This window comes from Buteo buteo, chromosome 15 (genome assembly GCF_964188355.1).
Source record: "Buteo buteo chromosome 15, bButBut1.hap1.1, whole genome shotgun sequence".
Lineage (NCBI taxonomy): Eukaryota > Metazoa > Chordata > Aves > Accipitriformes > Accipitridae > Buteo > Buteo buteo.
In genome coordinates, this window is record NC_134185.1 from 21,549,616 (window position 1) to 21,569,793 (window position 20,178).

General features: G+C 41.3%; 1 long non-coding RNA gene across 1 annotated transcript; it reads right to left on the bottom strand.

Moving 5' to 3' along the window:
- Positions 1–620: 620 nt before the first annotated feature.
- LOC142039796 (uncharacterized) lies at positions 621–14,676 on the bottom strand. The gene is made up of 4 exons (XR_012653063.1): positions 12,112–14,676; positions 7,679–7,784; positions 4,700–5,072; positions 621–2,885 (listed from the first exon to the last, which is right to left on the bottom strand). It is a non-coding gene; the product is annotated as an uncharacterized LOC142039796 (long non-coding RNA).
- Positions 14,677–20,178: the final 5,502 nt, after the last annotated feature.

Sequence of the window (20,178 nt, forward strand, 5' to 3'; positions counted from 1 at the left end):
GCAGCATTTTCCAAGACTTGCCCTTAGATAAAATGACACGTTTTGACAGAAAAGGTCTTCTGTATTGACACGTATATAGTGAAACTCTTCGCAAATTGAGAAAACAGTTTTAAAAACTTTGCTGAAAAGAGCATATTTTTCACACTGTTCACTAGAGACTCAAATGGTATTAAAAGACTTCCAAACGTTTTTCATTATCTGAAAGAGGACTAATCAGTTGTTTGTCTGAGTGTTTTCAATATGGTAATGAAGCAATGTTAGGCATTTTTGGGGGGAAAAAAAACCCCACAAACCAACCACCCCCAAAACTAGATTACAACCAAATTATTTGAATTTCAATACTAACCTTATTTGGAGGTGCCAATATTAACTTTAGGAGATGCTACTTTCTAAAAATTTAATGAAAAATAAGAATGAATGATTGCTGCCAGCTAACTGTTGAAATCATATATATTGCATACATCCACAATAGATGATCATTTAATCTTCATTTAATCTTGAGGGTTATGCATAGCTTTCAATCATTCAAGGGGTTTAATCATCTCTCCAAATGTCAGAATTACCAACCTTTGTCAAACTTCAATTCATGGGAACGATAAGGCATGCCCTCACATGACAGTTTATCTCTATACCCTAAAGTTGAAAGATCTTAAAATGTTTTCCAGCTAATAGAAGTTATTTTTGTCCAGTAGTTAAGAATTGCTCAATTGCAATTTTAAAATTCCTTAAGGATGAGAAAGACAGTGATGAAGGAAAGATGTTTTCAGTGACTGAATACTCCTTATCTTCATCTCATGCTGTGCTAAAAGTTTCACTGCTCAAATTTTAAAGCTATCTAATCTTTTATGTGCTAAAGCATATAAAATCATGCATTATTAGAAGTACGAATTACAAGAAGAGTTCATTTATTTGGTGTTATATATAACCTTTATCTAAAATGCATTATATGGTTAAAAATTTTTCATCTAGTAATATTCATTAAGTCTCAAACTTTTCTTTCAGAGAACAAAATTGCTTCAACCTGATTGAGATATTTTATCTGGGGAAAAAAAGAGTGAATTTTTTACAAAGTCTATAAGGATCAGTGAATGTTTTGATGCCTGACAGTGAATTGGATGTGAATCCTGGGTATAAAGGAAGTTCTTTACTGGGAGATCCACTCAAGTGGGCGTACAGGCCTCAGAAGTCTCACATTGGAAAACAGTCACATGTTCTTTCTTCAGGAATGTGTTATATTCATTTCACTGTTGCATCTGAGGCATGTATGAGTATTTTCTTTGTATACACATAGTTGCAGAAATCTATTAAAGGCAAATTCCACTTAAGGTTGAGCTTCCAATTTAAAGTGATTTTAAGTGTAGAAGTAGGAGTTTTATCAATTGATTTTTTTAGGATGTGCTTAAATGTACTAAAATGATGCTTATCAGTTTACCAATAAACTGAAGCTTACCAGAGTGGAATGCCACACTTGAGAGCAGTGGAAATTGCCACCCTGGAGAAAATCAGACGATACTTGAAAGGCAAAATAGCGTTTCCCTGAAATGTCACTTAAAATAATGTTCCTAATTCCTACCCAAAAAGGTGGCCAACCTGCCCGAGAATGATGCTTTCAGGACAGATGATTTGTTCTACAATGAAAACACAGTGCAAGTCTGCACCCATGCTTTTAGTTTAGTCCTAAGACTTGGGGTTTGTTTTTTGTGTTCAAGTGTCACTAAATCTTTCTCCCTGCCCCTCCGCTGCTAGATTAATTATTTTCTGTGCAAGGGCCCTTCTTTCAAAGTCCTCCATTATTCTGTTTTGACCATACTGGGGAACTTATCCAAGTCAACAAAAAGGCAGCCTTTATCACAGAAAGGCTGTTCATGAAGTGGATGGTTTCATACATTACTGGGGGAGAATTGCCTTAACATCGCCTATTCACGCTGATGTGCCAGGTGCATCCACTTAGATGGCTCAAAACGCTGCTACCACCACATCCTCTGCTGCCAAGACCATTATGTGCTCTGAGTGATGGAGCAAGAGGCAGGACTTACTTAGATCTTCGCTGTTGGGAGGTGGAGGGAGAGAGACCAATCTTTGTGCCTCAAAAAAAAAATAAAAAAATCTGCTGCTTTTAACTCTCTGCGGCTCTGCGACTGCGAGAGCTTCAGAGGAAGACAGGGATGAAAATAGCATGAGTTTAGAGCAAGACTCTGCTCTGCATCACTGCCCCGAGATACTGTAAAGAGGACAAAGGGAAACTGGGATATAAATAGAGAATGACATTTTCCTTGCATTGTCCACAATGAATACATTTGTACATGAACAAAATCGTTGGAACGAGACAACGTGCATGCCTGATGTTGAAGAAAAGCCTGTTTGTGCTTAGTACATTGGAGACATTGTTCGAAAATAGTTCATCCTTTTGTAAATATTGCCTCGGCATTGGTGCCAGGGTCACTGTTGCTTTGCGCTATCAGCTGAGTAAGTATCAGTCATGCACGTGCTGCTGGGAGAAATTTTAATATGGGCACCAGATTTAAAAGGAGAAAATTATCCTCCTAAGGACTGCCTCGTTCATTTGTAGTTAATACTCCCTGCTTTCCTCTTCTTGTTGCTTCTTCCAAACTTACCCTGGTTTTTTGCACCTAGAGGGTGTTTCATACATGTCACCAGGAAATAAAACTTGCCCCATCACTCAGGTGGTGCTGGCATGCGTACAGAAAGCAGATGTCCTTTTCAGACAGAAACCCTGGTCAGTGGAAATCTTGCTTTTGTTTTTCATCTGTAGTGATACAGCTACAGCAGGTCCAGGCTACCCTCCCTCCTCGTGCAAAGAGGCTGATGTCAGCTGAGCGGCGCCGAGCTGGAGATCTTGGCTCTTTGGTTTGTTTGCTTGTTTTCTGGAAAGACATTTAGGTGGAAACATTTCCTTTTTTTTTCTCCAGAAGTTTTGAAAATCCAGCAAAACAAATACTTGTACCACATGCAAACCAAAATCTATGAAATGAATAAAATATGTTCTGCAGCCAGTGAAAGCCTCCTTGTATCCCTGAGCAGAAGGCAAATCTGATGAACAAGATAGTTTTGTATTCTTCCCCATACTCAGCTTTTTTGGCATGAAATATAGAAAAAAATCAGAGTTCATTAACATACTGAGATAATGGACCACAACTTGTCTTTAAGTATGCTTGTGCAGCTCCACTGTTATTAGTGAGAAAGAACGGGTGCAAATGAGACAGAATTTAAACATCACATGAAAAAAAACCTGTTCCTGTGATGCATCACATCAAAATACTTGCGATCCCAACAAATTGTGCAGCTGCCCTTTAGTCAATGGGAAAAAATGGCCTTTCTGGAGCACAGCTCCCACGACATACTTCAGATCCCTCGTTCCAACTGAGATGACCTGGTACTTACTTCTCTTTCACAAATATAAGGGGAGTTCAGAGAAGAAGAGGTGTGCGCCATGGATGTTTAAAGATGGGTGAGGTGAATCCAAAATTTTTTGTTAACGGATCTGTACGAACAGCTTTTAGCAGTAGCTATAGACTTGGATGAATACTTAAATGAAATTGAGAGTAATACTAAGAGGAGAGGGATTGCTCCAAACAAGGATATGTCTGTTGGGCTTTCCAACAGACTGTGGTTAGTCTGGGAGGCAATTCTTAACTGCTAGGCTATTCACTTAAAAAACATTTAACCAATGTGTTAGGTTTGGCAATCCAGGAATCGTGCAAGTGTGGGGGGGTGCGAAAGATGGCAAAGTTAGTCCAGTGCCTGGCTGTGCCAGCTGAGACCTGGTTTCAGAGAAGGTCATTGGAAATGGAAAGGTTTTAGCTGAATAGTCTTTGAGTGACCCCCACCAGATGAATCCTGCTTCTAGGTGGCCTTGGCCTCTTCTTAAATCCTGGCTATCCGTACCCAGTGGGGCTGGTTTAACTCTACTACAAAATAGAATTTTATATAATTTGAGTCAAATAATATTATCATTTTTCATATTTCCTTGTCGCCCAAAAAGCAAAGTTAACGCACTTACATGTGCAACTTATATTAAAATTGCATATATTTTGTCTCATTTTGGATATGCCATGCTGCCCTCATTTTCCTGCCTGATTAGGAATGGGCTTTTATTTCCTGAAAACCTCCTGCTCCAGGAAGGAAATGAATATATTTGTAATCTGAGGATACTGTTCCCCATCAAGATAAACCGCAGTCTGAAACTACAGAAATTGCAGAAGCCTCCAGCATTTCACGCTAGCAGGCAAATACAGTTATCCCTATGATACAGACAAATAAATCAGGGGAAAGTGAACTACTGACTTGCCCAAAAAACAGTCAATGGAAGAGCTGAAAATTATACCTTTAAAAATGCTATGATGTTCAGGCAATTTTGAAAACGTTTCTCTGCCCTAAAGAAGGTATAGTTCAAGTTCAAACAAGATGCGGTAGGAGCTATTGTACCAGGCTTATGCAGCATCTGGGGATAACGATGCCACACGTCCTGAAGATTACTATACTCTGCCACTCTCTGCTTTTATCTCTACAGCCATGCCCCAAGGTTAAAGAGTGGTACCCTTCAAATCAGGCCTCCAGATTTTGCAGTTGGCAGTGGGAGTTTCATTAAGCTCCCTGACAGAAAGGGGATATCGTGAGTGTTTTGCTTTCAGCTTGCATCGCACCCAGTCCGAAGTTAAGCTGTGTTGCACTCACCCACCTTCACCCGGCCAAAAGGGCCAGGCTCTCCGTCTGCTCCCGCTCGGTGGGACGGGGCTCAGGGGACACGAGTCCTGCCCTGCTGGATGACAGCGGGCAACTTCTCCGAGAGACCTCTGGAAGGAAAAGGACCGTGGCATAGGTAGGCACCACAGGAATCCCAGTTTCTTAGGAGGTCCGTATGCTTCAGTTCAACAACCGCTTTTGGGCATTTGTGCTCTGCCTGGGTTTACGGCACAGAAGGTGCGCTCTTCTGGGTATCCGCTGCTCAAATAGACTTGTCGTATTACCACCTTGATTGCAGTTGCTTAACCGATTCCTTTTATTTTTTGCCATGTTATTATGATAATAAAGGTTTCACACTCTGCTGTCTCCTAAAAAAAAAGTAAAATAGTCTATAGGTCAAGGATGAATGTCCAAAGGCTGTAGTAATTAATAAATGGAAAATCTACTTCATATTTGATAATAATGATTTACTGGAAATCAGTCCCTCATATGTCACTTCAGGCTTTCCTGATAAACACCTTATTGCAGGCAATGTTTATGTCTTCTAACTCAGGTCTACCATTCAGGAGCTATTTGGAGTCTGTGAAATATTAGATAATTGTCTGCAAAACTGTTGCACCTATTTTTTTTCCAGAAGCCATTCCATAAACCCCCCTCAAACTAAAACATATCTATGCTTTCACACATGTAAGAATCAACTAACAACGGTAATAAGTATAGAATTGAAAAAAAGGCAGACCACTAAAATACATAATTCAGTCTTTTTTTTATTATTATTACTCAAGCCCTTTAGTGGTTACACTGCACAAGGTGATAAAAGGATTTTTATTTTTTCTTCTAAATTGGTTATGTAGTTTTCTGAACTAAAATGTTGAGAAGACTGCTCAAAGCTAACGACACTACCCAAACAGTTTTCGTTTGAGCTTTGAACACCTTGGGCCCTCATTTCGGTGTAGTTCTCTGCACATTTTCCAGCACTGCAATGGGGCCAGGATTCCATCCTTCCTGTTTCAATAGTTCAAAAAAATAAAGAAAATCTAGGGGTCAATGGAAAACAAAATGCTTTTGTAGTAAAATTAGGTTTATTAGAAATGTGAATTTAAATGAGAACTAAAATCCATTTCTGTAGCATATGTTGCTGTGATTGGCTTTCATATATGGTAGAACTCAGCAGACTTTTTTAGTAAAATTTGTAAATTTTACTCCAAAAAACTGGAGTAAAAATGTTCCTCCTGCCCAGCAGAAAACAGAAGATCAAAAAGTTGCCATTGTAGAAGTATGGATTGATTACTCAAAGAAATAGAGGACTGAGTAGTCAAGGAGACAGTATACTAAGCCTAAGTAGGTATAGCTTTCTTCTGCAGTTGGGCTCTGCAATAGCTATAGAGCCTTGACCTTGTGCCATATTTCTGGTAAGTAGAAAGGAAGTTCATCCATATCTTCACAGGACAGAATGCTAACAAAAACACTGCAATACAATGGAGTTATTTCAAAATACAGTTTTTCTCAGTATTGGGTGGTTTCTTGATAGACCATAAACAGGGAGTTAAATATATTCAAGAGAAAGCACTGCCAACACAGGAACATTCTACCTTATGCCTTGGGAGTGATTTAAAGTAAGCAATTTTATTAATAGGATTCTAGCAGTGACCTATACTACAAGGTTTTACCCCTGCCTTTAGATGACAATCTGACATCATAAACACAATATATTATTAATTATAATTTGCTTTTATCATCCAGGTGTCCCACTTCAGACCAGGGACCTTTCCTCTAGGCATTGCAAAAATTCATTAGAAATGTGTCTGGAGAGATTAAAATGAGTATCTGGCTACATCTTGGCCTTGATTGCAAAAGAGCACACTGTCAAGCATCTTAATAACATATTTACTGATGTTCAATTAGATGCTAGAGGACAAAATTGATCACCACGCTTAAAAATATTTGCTGCTGCCTTACAGTGGTGAAAAGTGTTACCATCCATCACGCATATGGCAGACCCGTTGGCTGAACACCAGTTCCCGCAATCACTCTCCATGCCTTGCGGAGGAGCTGGTAAGTGCATCCAGCCCCGCTTCCTCTTCACCTTCAGTTTTCCACACGTACCTGAGCAGGTCGGACTGGGAATGCCGTGGGAGATGGAGGACAAAAGCCCTTCCAAAAAAACCCCCCCTCCCTGTGCCTCTTTGGTTAACAAACGCAACCCTTTCTAACCAGTTCCCACAAGACACGCTCCGTCTTGTCCTGAACACCTTTCTGCATGTGCTTATGTCTCACGTTTCCTGAGCACAAGTGACCCGAATCACGAATGATGCCGCAGATGCGATTTGGTCGGGAAAGCAGATACTGGAAATCCCGCATAGGCACTTGCTATACCCTACACCTGCGTTTGCTTCTTTTCCAGCTGCATCACTCCAGTGCCCCATGGGGTCATCCCGCGACCTTCGCAGACCCTCATGTCTGTCTTGAAGAGTCTAACTCGTAAGCTCCCATCTGTAGTTGAAACTCCTACTAGTTCCTTAGCGTGCAGACATGGGTTTTAATTACATTTTTACCCACTTTTATTAACGGAGTGGACACAGCTGTTCACTGTAAAACCTTAGTCCTCTTCTGTACTGAGAGCGACTCCCAGCTCTTGCCTCGTTAGCAGATTTCACCAGCAGAGTTGATACATGGGTTGCGTCGTTGGTACAGGGTCATTAATGAGCATCTTAAATAACCCCGATCTCTGAGGTACTCCCAGTTGCCTCATATAGAAAACCATGTCAACAGTCTGCCGTCACATCTCTTTTGCCCAGCGTTTTGTGCGTTACAACCCTGGCCACAATGCGCTCTCCTGCTTACTAATGATTTTTAGCGCGGCATTGTAACAACTGCTTTACTATTATTAATAGATTTGATCTGGGAGGATAAAAGAGAGGAAGAGAGGTGCAAATAAGGGGCGAAGTATAATCAGACAATTCTACATACTCACCTTCATCCCTCCTTGGTATGTTTCCAGCAGTGCCACGGCTACCCTCTTACGCTGTTTCGTTTCCTCTTGGCCTTTCTGAAGGTGGGGGAGAGGCCTGTGAAGCAAACTGTTGTCTTCTATTAGTACAGTGGGTTTTGTTTGTTTGTCTGATATTGGCTTTCTAGCTTTGATTTTGCAATGTTTTTTAAACACACACGTTGCTATGCATTTATGTTAAAGGCAGCCATGCCAAAGAAACGTGTGCAAGGCTTGGAAAGTGGAAGAAAAGTTTTACACAGCACCATAATCATGGTGGGGTTTTTTTATTTTGTTCCCTGTCCCTTTCTTTGTAATTCCTAACACTTTGCCTGCTTTTTGATCCGCTGCCAAGCAGCACATTGATGTTTTTGTGGAAGTATCTATTACAGCCCCACGACGCTGCTCCGGAAGGGTAACAGCCAGCTGAGACCCCCTCATTTCCCCTTGTGTGTCACAGTGCGGTTGTCTACACCGAGGTTCACCTGCTGTTTTGTTCCTCAGTCACTCAGCTTCATGGTGTCTTCCCTCGTCCTGCCTTTGTGTTGACAGTAATCTCTGCAACTTTTGTTCATGCCCCTTCCCAGAACATTTCTGAGCACGCCGTGTAATGCCAGCGGAGGGGCTCTCTCTTTGTCTCCCATCACCATGAAAAGTGAGTGTTCATTTCTGTCCTTTGCTTTCTCTCTTTTCATGTGTTATGTGTCCACATGAGAAGCTGCCTCTTTGCCCATGCAGCTTAATTTCTTTGAGAGCCTTCGGTAAAAGATGTCTGTCGTGGTTTAACCCCAGTCAGCAACTAAGCACCACGCAGCCGCTCGCTCACTCCTCCCCCCCCAGCAGGATGGGGGAGAGAATCGGAAAAAGAAGTAAAACACGTAGGTTGAGATAAAGACAGTTTAATAGGACAGACAAGGAAGAAAATAATAATAATGATAATAATAATAAAAAAAAGAATTAAAATATACAAAACAAGTGATGCACATTGCAGTTGCTCACCACTCGCTGACTGATGCTCAGCCAGTTCCCGAGCAGCGATCCCTCCCAGGCCCTGACTCCCCCCAGTTTATATACTGGGCATGACATCACACGGTATGGAATACCCCTTTGGCCAGTTTGGGACAGCTGCCCTGGCTGTGTCCCCTCCCAAATTCTTGTGCCCCTCCAGCCTTCTTGCTGGCTGGGCATGAGAAGCTGAAAAATCCTTGACTTAGTCTAAACGCTACTTAGCAACAACTGAAAACATCAGTGTGTTATCAACATTCTTCTCATACTGAACCCAAAACACAGCACTATACCAGCCACCAGGAAGAAAATTAACTCTATCCCAGCCGAGAGCAGGACAATGTCAAATGTCTTTTTTAAATTGTTTGTAGGGGTGTCGACCAGACCTCCTCTCCCTGTACAGGGGGACTTGCAAGGCATCGCTTCCCTTCACAAAAGCTACCTGTTTCATTCCCCAAGTCACACTTACTTACCCACTTGTTCACCAATTCTTTTCTTTAACTAGTTCACCTGGCTTGGTCATCAGGCCTAATGGTCTGTAGTTACCTGTATCTTTCTCTAGAGCCATTGCTAAAACTTAGTGCCATGTGAGCCAGTGAGCTTTTCCTTGAACTCATTTTTTGATACAGTTAATAGCATTTTTACATATATAGCCTGCCAGATAGAAGTTCTTTTCTGTTTTCTTCATTTGGGTGTAACCTCAGTTTTTTAAAGGATGCCTTTTAATGTATAGCAACCTTAACCAAGTTGTTTAGCTATGTTCACTTTCTTCTTAAGACTTTATGAAACCTCCAAGATATGACCAGCCCTTGGCTGGACTAGAAGTGAAATGCGAAAGTCTTGGAGCAGTAAACTGCAGGATTTAGAGGCCTTTATGTCTATGGTCTTCTCAGTTACATGCTAAAGACTCCAAGAAAATCCATGTTTAACCACCATCTCTGTGAGTGACCTTCTCCATGAATCCTTTAGATGGAGATTAAATAGCAAAAAAAATAGTTTCATTCTGGCTTTCTTAATTTCTAGGTGGGAAAATTTGTACAGATTGGTCCTTGAATCCAAGTAGAAGAGCAGCCACCTCAAATAGGATTTCAGAATTAATCAGAGTTTAAAAAGGGGAAAAATTGGGACCGCACACCAAGAACTTGGATGCAAAGAAGCATATGATAAAATTGGATAAATAGATGTATTGGTTTTATGTGGCAAGGTTTTGGTAGCGAGGGGGGGGGCTGCAGGGGTGGCTTCTGTAGGAAGCTGCTGGAAGCTTCCCCTGTGTTCGAGAGAGAGCGAGCCCATACCAGCTGGCTCTAAGACGGACCCGCCGCCGGCCAAGGCCGAGCCAATCAGTGATAGTGGTAATGCCTCTGTGATAACATTTTTAAGAAGGAAAAAAAGTTGGGAGTGAGGAACAGCCACGGGAGAGAGGAGTGAGAACATGTAAGAGAAACAAGCCTGCGGACACCAAGGTCAGTGCAGAAGGAGGGGAGGAGATGCTCCAGGCACCGGAGCCAAGGTTCCCCTGCAGCCCGTGGTGATGAAGACCATGGTGAGGCAGGCTGTCCCCCTGCAGCCCAGGGAGGCCCACGGTGGAGCAGATCTCCACCTGCAGCCCGGGGAGGACCCCACGCCGGAGCAGGTGGGTTCCGAAAGGAGGCTGTGACCCCGTGGGAACCCCGTGCTGGAGCAGGTTCCTGGCAGGACCTGCGGATCTGCGGAGAGAGGAGCCCACGCTGGAGCAGGTTTTCTGTCAGGACTTGTGACCCCGTGGGGGACCCGCGCTGGAGCAGTGTGCTCCTGAAGGACTGCACACCGTGGAAAGGACCCATGCTGGAGCAGTTCGTGAAGAACTCCAGCCCGTGGGAAGGACCCACGTTGGAGAAGTTCGTGGAGGACTGTCTCCCGTGGGTGGGACCCCACGCTGGAACGGGGGAAGAGTGTGATGAGCCCTCACCCTGAGGAGGTGAAGCGGCAGAAAATAACGTGTGATGACCATAAACCCCATCACTGTCCCCTTGTGCCGCTGTGGGGGCTTGGTGGAGAAATCCGGGAGTGAAGTTGTGCCCGGGAAGAAGGGAGGGGTGGTGGGAAGGTGTTCTGAGATTTCGTTTTACTTCTCATTACCTTACTGTGGCTGATTTGTAATAAATTGAGCTAATTTTCCCTAAGCTGAGTCTGTTTTGCCCGTGATGGTAATTAGTGAATGATCTCTCCTGTCCTTATTTCGACCCGCAAGTTTTTGTTATATTTTTCTCTCCCCTGTCCAGCTGAGGATCGGGGAGTGATAGAATGGCTTTGGTGGGCACCTGGCGTCTAGCTAGGGTCAACCCATCACAATAGAAAATAAGAAAAACTCTACAAAGCTTTCCTAAGAATACATTATGGCACACTAGATGGACATTTACACCAAACCCTACTTTTCTACATCAAGGAAATGAGTTGACCTAATCTGACTGCATTTCAGGAAAACATTTGTTAGTATGCTACTTGGAAAAAAAACCCCAAACCTAAGGAAGACAGCAATTACTAAATTAACTCTTAGTATGAATAAAAGCTTGCTAAGTAGTTTTGAAAGGGAAGTCTCAGGCTAGAGGAAAGTTGATAGTGGACATCCTTAAAGAACGATCCCAGACAGATCTTGCTAATTATTTTCACTGACTACCTTAACCTAGGAAAGATCAGCCAATGACACAAGCTGGGGTACTGTTTGCACAAAGAGGGGCTGCAATATCGTATAACAAAGGGCACAAAAGTAATTTTACATGCTGGGCTTGACTCAATATCCTGGAACTCGGCATATATCAAACCTAGCAAAGTTCTTCAGTATGGAATTTTCGCTATAAAGATAAACCACAGTGGTCAAGTTTCTTAGTTGTCCCGCAGGCACAGAAGTAAAATATATCAAACAAAATTGCTATATAAAAATGCCACAACAGAAATTTCACACAGCAAGTTCCAAGGGAAGACAAAGAGAAGAAAGAAAAATAGATTTTTGCTTGTTTAATTAGAGATAGTCATAATATTACTTAACTTCCAGAAACACAACCACTGAATCCCTCCAGATTCTTCTATAAAAAAAATAATTCTTATTTTTACATGTTATTCCAGAGCGCCACACAACTCTTGTACATCCTGCTCTCCCTTCAATCTCACAGGCATAACCTGTGAACTGGAGATTAACCTACAGATCAATAGAAACAATATAATGTGACACTAAGTCCATCTCTTCTGTTGATGCTGGAAAAATACTTCAGAATTTTGTCTCTTGCGCCCAGAGCTGTCAAATGAAGCCAGTCCAGGACACCGAGTCAGACGTACTGTACAACTTTCTGAAGGCTCACCTGAAATAACACACTACGATGTGCCTGAGGTAACGTAATACTAGAGACAACTCTGTTTCATGAGCCAAGCTAGCTCACCTGTAAAGCCCTGCGCCGTATCATGTGCATGTGCCACCTCACGTCCGTAGTCGTGCAAAGCGTAAAGATTCCTGAACAAATCTGGACACGCCAGAAAATTCATGGGAAGCCTGTAGTTTGGAAGAAACCGATGACACCCTTCTTACAAAAAAGCCTTTTGACATTCTTGTCATGCAATACCAGTACAATAGTGCAAAGGTCAAGGTCATAAAAGAAGAAATCTTGCTATCAGCATCCATAAAAAAGGGTAAGCTGGATTTTTGGTCAGTCCTCATGGCCTGTGAGATGTTGATAGCAGGCAGTTCTGAATATAAAAATTTAAAAAAATCAAAATATTAGTTGCTGTATGTCTAGCAGGGATAGGAAAAGTATTAATGCCACTACGAGAGGCCCTGGCAACATCTTATCTGGATGTGTCTACTTCTAACCCTGCATGTTAAAAGAAATTTACTGAAAGTGGAAAAGGCGTAAAGGAGGGTTAGAAGAATGGTCAGGGAAAAGCATCCTCCTCTACGACAGGTATGGCATGGCTGTTTTGGCTGAACTGAGGCTGAGCAGGTTTTGGCAGTAACCGAAGAAAGCTCAAGGGGTGACAGATTGGAAGGGACTTTATACGGGGAGAGAGAAATGTTCTTTAAACAGAAGTCAAAGACCTCGCAGAACACGAGAGGTTCAGCTGCTCATGATACACATTATCTGAAATCTTCAACCACTCAGAGGAATAGAAAACGAGGAGCAACCTCATGATAAGGGTAGCTTCAAGATGGAGTCTGGTACCTCTGCAGTTCAGTTGAACAGTGCAACATGGCTGCCTGCAGCAGCTGGGATCAGGCCTGACGGCTGCGGAGGTCTTCTCCAGTCTTGCCTATGTCAAGGTCAGAGCTGACTACGAAAGCTCTGATTTTCAAAATGCATATCAAATTTACACACCAGCCAGTTTATCACCACCTGCTATCTTGTCTTCAATAGTGTTACACAAGAGTGTAAATTAACATGGAGTGCAATCCTCCCAGTTATTACAGTTGGGGAACAAATGGGGCTGTGCATATGCAAGTATCTAATTAGTCACATCATGGTTGCATGTGTGTGGAAATACCCTGTTTGACTATGAAATCGTACTGCCTGCTTTGACTTATACAATGATGTGTGTTGCTGCGACTCTTGCATAAGGAGAATTAGGCCTTCTGTTTTAATAATACTGCACCATTCCGCTTAATTCTGAGCCCTTAATCTTGCATCACAGTAAAACACTGTAGTAGCAACATATAATTGTATATTTTTCCAATTTTCCATTTTGTAAAATGCTAGCTCCTGACCTCTGCTAAATGTGTACAGTGGCCTACCTTGACACAATATTAGATTAATCTTAACTGAAGAGAGTCCCAGTGTAGCTGTAATAGTAGAAAGAGTATGACTTTACCTACTCATGAATTTCAGTTTTCGGTCTTCTTTTCTCAGAAGAGTGCTGTCGTTTTAGTATGTCACTTGTGTAGTTTCACAAATTCTGTTTGTTTTAGACTGAGATGATCTGGCCTTATTAGCTCCTTCTAACCCCTCCACTTTTGGTGGGGTCCCAAGCGCCTCCTTAGCGGTACTGCAGAAGGAAATCCCCATAAACCGCATAAAGCCCTAACAAAGCTGAGGGCAAAACTGAGCAGATCTCTGCTCTCGCAGGCAGTGTCAATGGCAGCTCTGCAAAGAGAAGGAGAACCACAGCCCACAGGTTTTGCTGGCTCTCCACGTCTGAAAGGACACCTTCACCCAGAGCACCCGTTCTGTATTTGCTCGATGTTTAAGGCAGCTTATTGCTGGGATTTCCAGGGCAGAGTGTCGTCACTGTGGTACTTCTGTAATTTACAGATAATGGGCAACGAAACAGAAATGTAGTTTGGAGCATTGGGCATGGTATGGGGTCGTGTTCTCTAAGGCTGGTGAGATACTTGCCTTTCTGCTCAATTTGTAGGGGCACCTGCTCGTTTTTGAATTATCACTACTTCATTTAGATGAGTGTCAGCAATGGAGAGATAAAAAATTGTTTGTGTGGTTTTAAAATCACCTGGATCTTTTCTCCAGAATATAATTCCTTTTGCTTACATATAACAATTCAGAATCCTCCTAATTAATTCTAGGGTTAATTTTACCTCCTTCCCCCTCTCCCAACACACATTCATGTATATACTTACGTACATGCACATACGCATACCCCATCAAAATTATTTCAGCATAAGTATGAATACCATGAACCAAAAGTTTGGCATCCCTACTACAGTGAAAGTTGACTGCCACCTATGGGTAAGAGTTCATCGTAACATATTTAGATAAAATTTTAATATTATTCTTTGTAATTAATTCAATTTGTAATTATCTAGCAGGACAGAGTTTTGATTCATTTGCTATATATTTTGTCAACAATAATCACTGCTCATCCTCTGAAAGCTGGGTATTAAAACCAACTCCCTTACGAAGGAGCATCAGCTTTACGACAAATAAAAAAAATGGGGTACGACGTTCTTATTTTTCTTTTTGAATAAGAAATACACAGAAGTTCCCTAATTCCCCATGCAAAGAAAAAAGATTTACTGCTACACAGCTAGGTACATCATATTAGATAATGCTGTATTTAATGATCACTATAATTTTAAAGTTTAGCCACCTCAAGGTTTTAATATTTTGCTTACTGCTTTCTTTTACTAAATACATACGAATAGCTTAGCTATGCAGTCTCATGAAAATGTGTATATAAGCAGTATGTCATAGTAATTTTCTATTCAAAATTTTTCATTTTTTCAGAGTAAAATGAAAGCTAAGTGGGGGAAGGGAGGCAGTAGAAAAAATGTATGGCTTGATTATGTAAGCCTCGATTTTTCTGATAGTCTATGTAGCATTTACTTAGAAAACTCAAAAGGAACTACAGACTGAAACCCCAAACTTATTGTATCAAAAATATTTTTTTCCAATTCAGCTTTCAGGTACTTAAACGCAAACAGGCTGACAATTCTGTATATCTGACTACCAAAGAGAAAAATGCTAGATTACAGATGCTATAACGTAGTAAGCTGCATTTAAAATGGACATCACTATCTAGTTCTCAGAAATACCATAGGTGAAAATAGCTGGTAGTCTAGCAAATTAATGCATATATTTCAGTTTGGGAAAAAAATCATTTTGCTCCAGTAAACAGAAGCCAATCGTAGCCATTCCATTTCCCCCTTTCGGGGCAGGGGAATAGTATTTCTGAAGGAAGAGAGACAGAAAGGAACTTACAAAAGGGAAAATTATATTAAAAGAGATTGCAACTAATACAAACTAAGAATGAGTCTGATACTCATTTTTAAAAATCTCCCTTTTAAAGTAATCTTAGTCCTGGGCCTTCTCATTTATATTCTACTTTATTAAATATGATAATCAGCCTATCTAAAAAAACGTAAATAAATATTACACTAGTGCTTGCCTCATGCATTTTCACTAAGTGTTATTACTAAACTTGTGTTACAAACTTATGAAATACGGTAAAAGCAGTCAGTAAACGCCACTTAAGTATCGGAGGTTATCGTATCAACATTTCACACTTGCTCTCTAACAGCATCGGTACCCTTTATAATCTACGTAATTCAAATGTTTATGGTAAAATCTTTGTGCTTCATAGACAAAAGCATCTTGTAGCTAACATAACTCTGCTCCACAGTAATATATTTGTGATGCATTTTCCCGCTGACTTCTGAACTGACGTATTTTAGACACTGCAAAAATAGCATTCTCCAATTTTGTTCCTTGCATCCACTTTGGCTACTGAATCAAGCTGTCAACTGTCCAGTAAAATTTCCCTGTATTTTCAAACCACAGTTTAAACTTAACCCACTTAGTCTCCTTGGATGGAAACTTCATATCAGACAGAAATTACTCCTTATCATGTTTGATGAATCCAGCTTTAAACAAAATACCAGAACTGCATGAACATCTGTGACAAATGACTTGTCTCAGCCGTTCTGCTCTTATTTAATCTCCCACTGGAGTACAATTTAGTAGGTATACTATTTTGTAGTGCAGACCTCCTCCCACCAACCTACTGCTTGCAAAAGGAATAAAAAAAATATTTTCCATGTGTTGTACCAAACCCTAAACATAATATAGTTGAAGCTTTTAAAATAATTGAGTAGGAAAAGGGAAATAAACAAATAAGCTAGTACACCAAATTTACAAGAGCAACAAAAAGGTAAAAAAATGTAAAAATGCAATAGAGGATTGGTAAACTAATACATCTATTAGTAGAATATGAAACAAAATCCTCCTTTCCTGGTGACACATCACTGAGTTACTACACATACACTTCTACAAGTATAAACTGAGAGCAAAATTTTTCTTTATATAGCCAGTATTACAAATTTTGAGATATTCCTATTTCAGTACGTTTAAAACTGAGGCCTTGTTAAAAGACAGAGTTCTTGGAAAGATCTCCATGATATTGGAAAACCCAGACAGGTTTCTCCTGATTTTTTTCCACCAATGATCTCTACGTTCGACAAGAGGGAAAAAAATCCACCATAAATCAGGCAGTGCACCTAACTCTCTGAAGTGCTTGTTGTTAATTTTATGTCTTTACGAAAAGACAAGGAAAATTCCATTTCCCAAGTAAAGAAATACAGAACATCTTAACATCATAGCTTTAAAAAATGGTTCTTTCTGTTCTATATAGATGTCTCATCAATTTCACTTGAATGCTGCTTATACTGTATAACATAGATTTTACTTTCAATAATAGTACTTAATACCTATATGGATTTTTTGTTATCTAATAGCTCTGCTACATTGGTTGTGGATGTTTTACTATGCTACGTATTTTTTCAGTACGTAGTTATATGCCTGCATTTTCTAACAGACATTCAAAATATTACTGCATTCTGGTCTGTTCCACTGTGCTTTGACACCGGACAAGTGCATTCAGATACTCATAATATGCTTACAGATGCAACTAAACAAAAAAAGAGATTACCTTGTGATATACTGGAATGAATGGGACTTTCTTCTAATGGGGAAAAAAACGTTTGTTCATAATAATTTAGTTTATAGTTGAGAAAGGGAGCAACGCACCTGGAACTGACTCATTGTAAATTCCAGAAATGGAAGGAGCTTTACAAAAAGTCTGCCGTTACCTTGTTTTTTAAGTAACCATGCAGAGCTGACAGCTATTAACAGTAGCAAGGACTTGCATAACAAGGACTTGAAGGAAGGCTTAGTACTATCCATGCCGGAGTGATTTAAAGAGAATGAAGGCACGTATTTCTTTATGATGCATTATGTAACACCACAGAGAGCTATCTGAGACAATAAAAAAAATAGGGGACACACATTTGATCTTATACTTGTTATTTATCACACAAATATTTTATAGTGCTTATAGCTTAAGGCTTATGAAACACCTAACTTAGGAATGTTACCCGGTACAAATGAGCGTGAAATGTTTTAGATGACATATTTTATGTTTTGTAGATCTTTAGGAAAATATAATAGGTCATATAATTCATTTTCTTCAAACTTCTGCAATACATGCAATCTCAGATAAAATAAAATTGTCAAAATCAGTGATAGCTGGACCTTCTGGTTCACATTAGTGTGAAGAGAAAACTGCTGTTGAGCTGACACATTGATAGACTACGAGTTCTGCTGAAGAATAGCTAAAAATGGTGATTCAATCTTGTTGCTACTATGCAAGAAGAATAACAGAAGTGGAGATGTTACTCATGATATCATATCTTTCATCAAAACCCTAAAGGGTTCTGGTGCATCGAACACATTCTCTTCCTGAGAGCTTCTGGCTCTAAAAAATACCAGTGTAAGTAAATGAAACTAAATTGGCCTATTAAAAAAACAGGATAAGTTTGTGTCGTAAATTTATTTAAACATGAAAATAAAGATCAGATTGTAAAAAGACTATCTTTTAAGGTTTTTTTCCCTCCTCTTTTTTTTTTTTTTTTTTTTACAATAGAGATGCTAGTCTTGCGATGACGAAATGGAGAGCTAGGAGGATTATGAAACACAAGTAGCATGAAGGGCAAATCTGACTGAAAGAGAGGGAGAATATTATTCCAATTATTTAAAACTTAGCTGGGTTAGTTCCTTAACTAACTTAATACAGCTACCCTGAAATCAATAAGGTGATACAGATTCAGCCAAGATGTATCTATCACGTAAGATAATGCGGACCATCATCTTCTGTTAGGACAGTAAACAAAACACATGTGCAGAGTCATCTTTTCTAAATAGCTCCTTAATCTTTAGATACACAAAAGAGAACTTTTAAAAGAGGCACCTTAAGTACTTCTGCTATTCTACCCCTGGTCCTCCGCTGATCTGAACCTTGCATGGTCATTTATGCTGAACTGAAATCAGATTTAAACACTGACATCAGTCCCTCGGTGCTTCATACTTCCCTGTGCTGCTGCAAATCACCACGGAAGGCTCAAGATGGAGGGAAAAGGGCCTTGGTGGTGGCTTGTGCCTTCCTCCCACAGACATCACCGAATACTCCCGGTGCTTCCTTCCAATTCATCCAAGGAGTTCTGCAACAACAGAAGGGAAACAAGGCTTCACAGTCCTCATCCTTCACTGAGAGGGATAACAGGTAAGGAGAAGGAGGAAACAGAAATGGGGGGGGTGGGCTGGGGTGGGGGGTTCTTATTACAGGCTCCCCTCTCCCAAAGGGAAAGAAACCTTGACACAAACTTTATCACATCACAAAGACATACACAGGCAGGCACCTCAGATTTCTGAAAACACAGCAGTTTTCTTTCAGGGAAGGATAAAGTACTCTTTTGATTTTTAATTTTGCTTTTACCAGGGCCTCTATAGTAAGCATTTGCAGCTTCTCCTACAATAATTAATGTTTCACATTGCACAGGAATTTTTTATCTATCTTCAAAAAAAAAATCTCCCCAGCAAAACTGCGACTTAAGTTTTGTTCTTAATTTGAGGATGAATGGGGAAGAGGGGAAGAAAAGCAGCAAGGCAGAAAGTTCATCGCCTTGCTCTGAAACGTAGGCAGAGCCAGAAACCGAGATTAAATCCAAGAAATGTCTCAACCCCGTTCTGTGTTCTGCCTACAGTTCTTACACGCGCATTTGCCTTTTGAGTATGCACACCGACATCTTTAGGATATTCAGGCAACGTATTAACACATTGTGGGTAAGGAGAAGAAACAAATCAGGAATATTTGGAGGGTGTGAAGCAGTAAACAGTAACCACGTAGAAACGTTTCAAGCAATGCTATTAGGGCTTGACGCCAGAGTAGATTTATACTTCCCCTTTCAGGCTCGTAAGCTTGGTAACAAGTGAAACGAGTTAAATTTTCCGAGTTTGGAAGGTAACTGGTTTTTGTTTGTTCCACGATGCTACGCGGCTCTTAAACGCCAAGAGCCCTCGCCGATGGAAAGTCTGGTTTCAGGACAGGCCCCGCAGCCAGAGGCCGCAGCTCGGCAGGGACAGACCCAGGCGGTTCTGGCGGGGCAGCGCCCGGCGATGCGCGACCCAGCAGGTACCCAGCCCGCCTTACGTAAGGATTTCATTTCCCTCAACGCTACATCTCGCCGCACAAGGCAAAGGAGAAGAGGCTACTGCATCTCCCCGTGCAGCGCCAGGCCCGCTATCCGCATCCTCCTATTTTATTTTTTTTTTATTATTATTTTTTTTTTCCCTCCAAACAGCACATCTACACAGCGGCGTTTACCTATTCGCTCGAGCCGTGGCTGCCATGCCACCTAGCTGGGCGGCCGGCTGCGGAGCCTACGTTCACCGGAGCGTTGCCGAAGAGGAGACCCCCCCCCGTCCCTCTTCGGCGAGGGGCGCGCTGCGGGCCGGCTCCCGGCGAGCAGCTCTCCCTCGGCGGCGGCGGCTCCGCTCTGCGGCCAGCGGCGGGCAGCGTCCATTGCAGCTCGGCGGGGAACCTCCCCGCCCGGTGCAAACATCCACGGGCTCCGGCAGCCTGCGGGGGGTACCCAGCCCCTCTCCGTCTCTATCCCCCCGCGTTCCTAACACCGCTGCCAGGTTGCGGTTATTTCTCATCCCGTCCTCTTC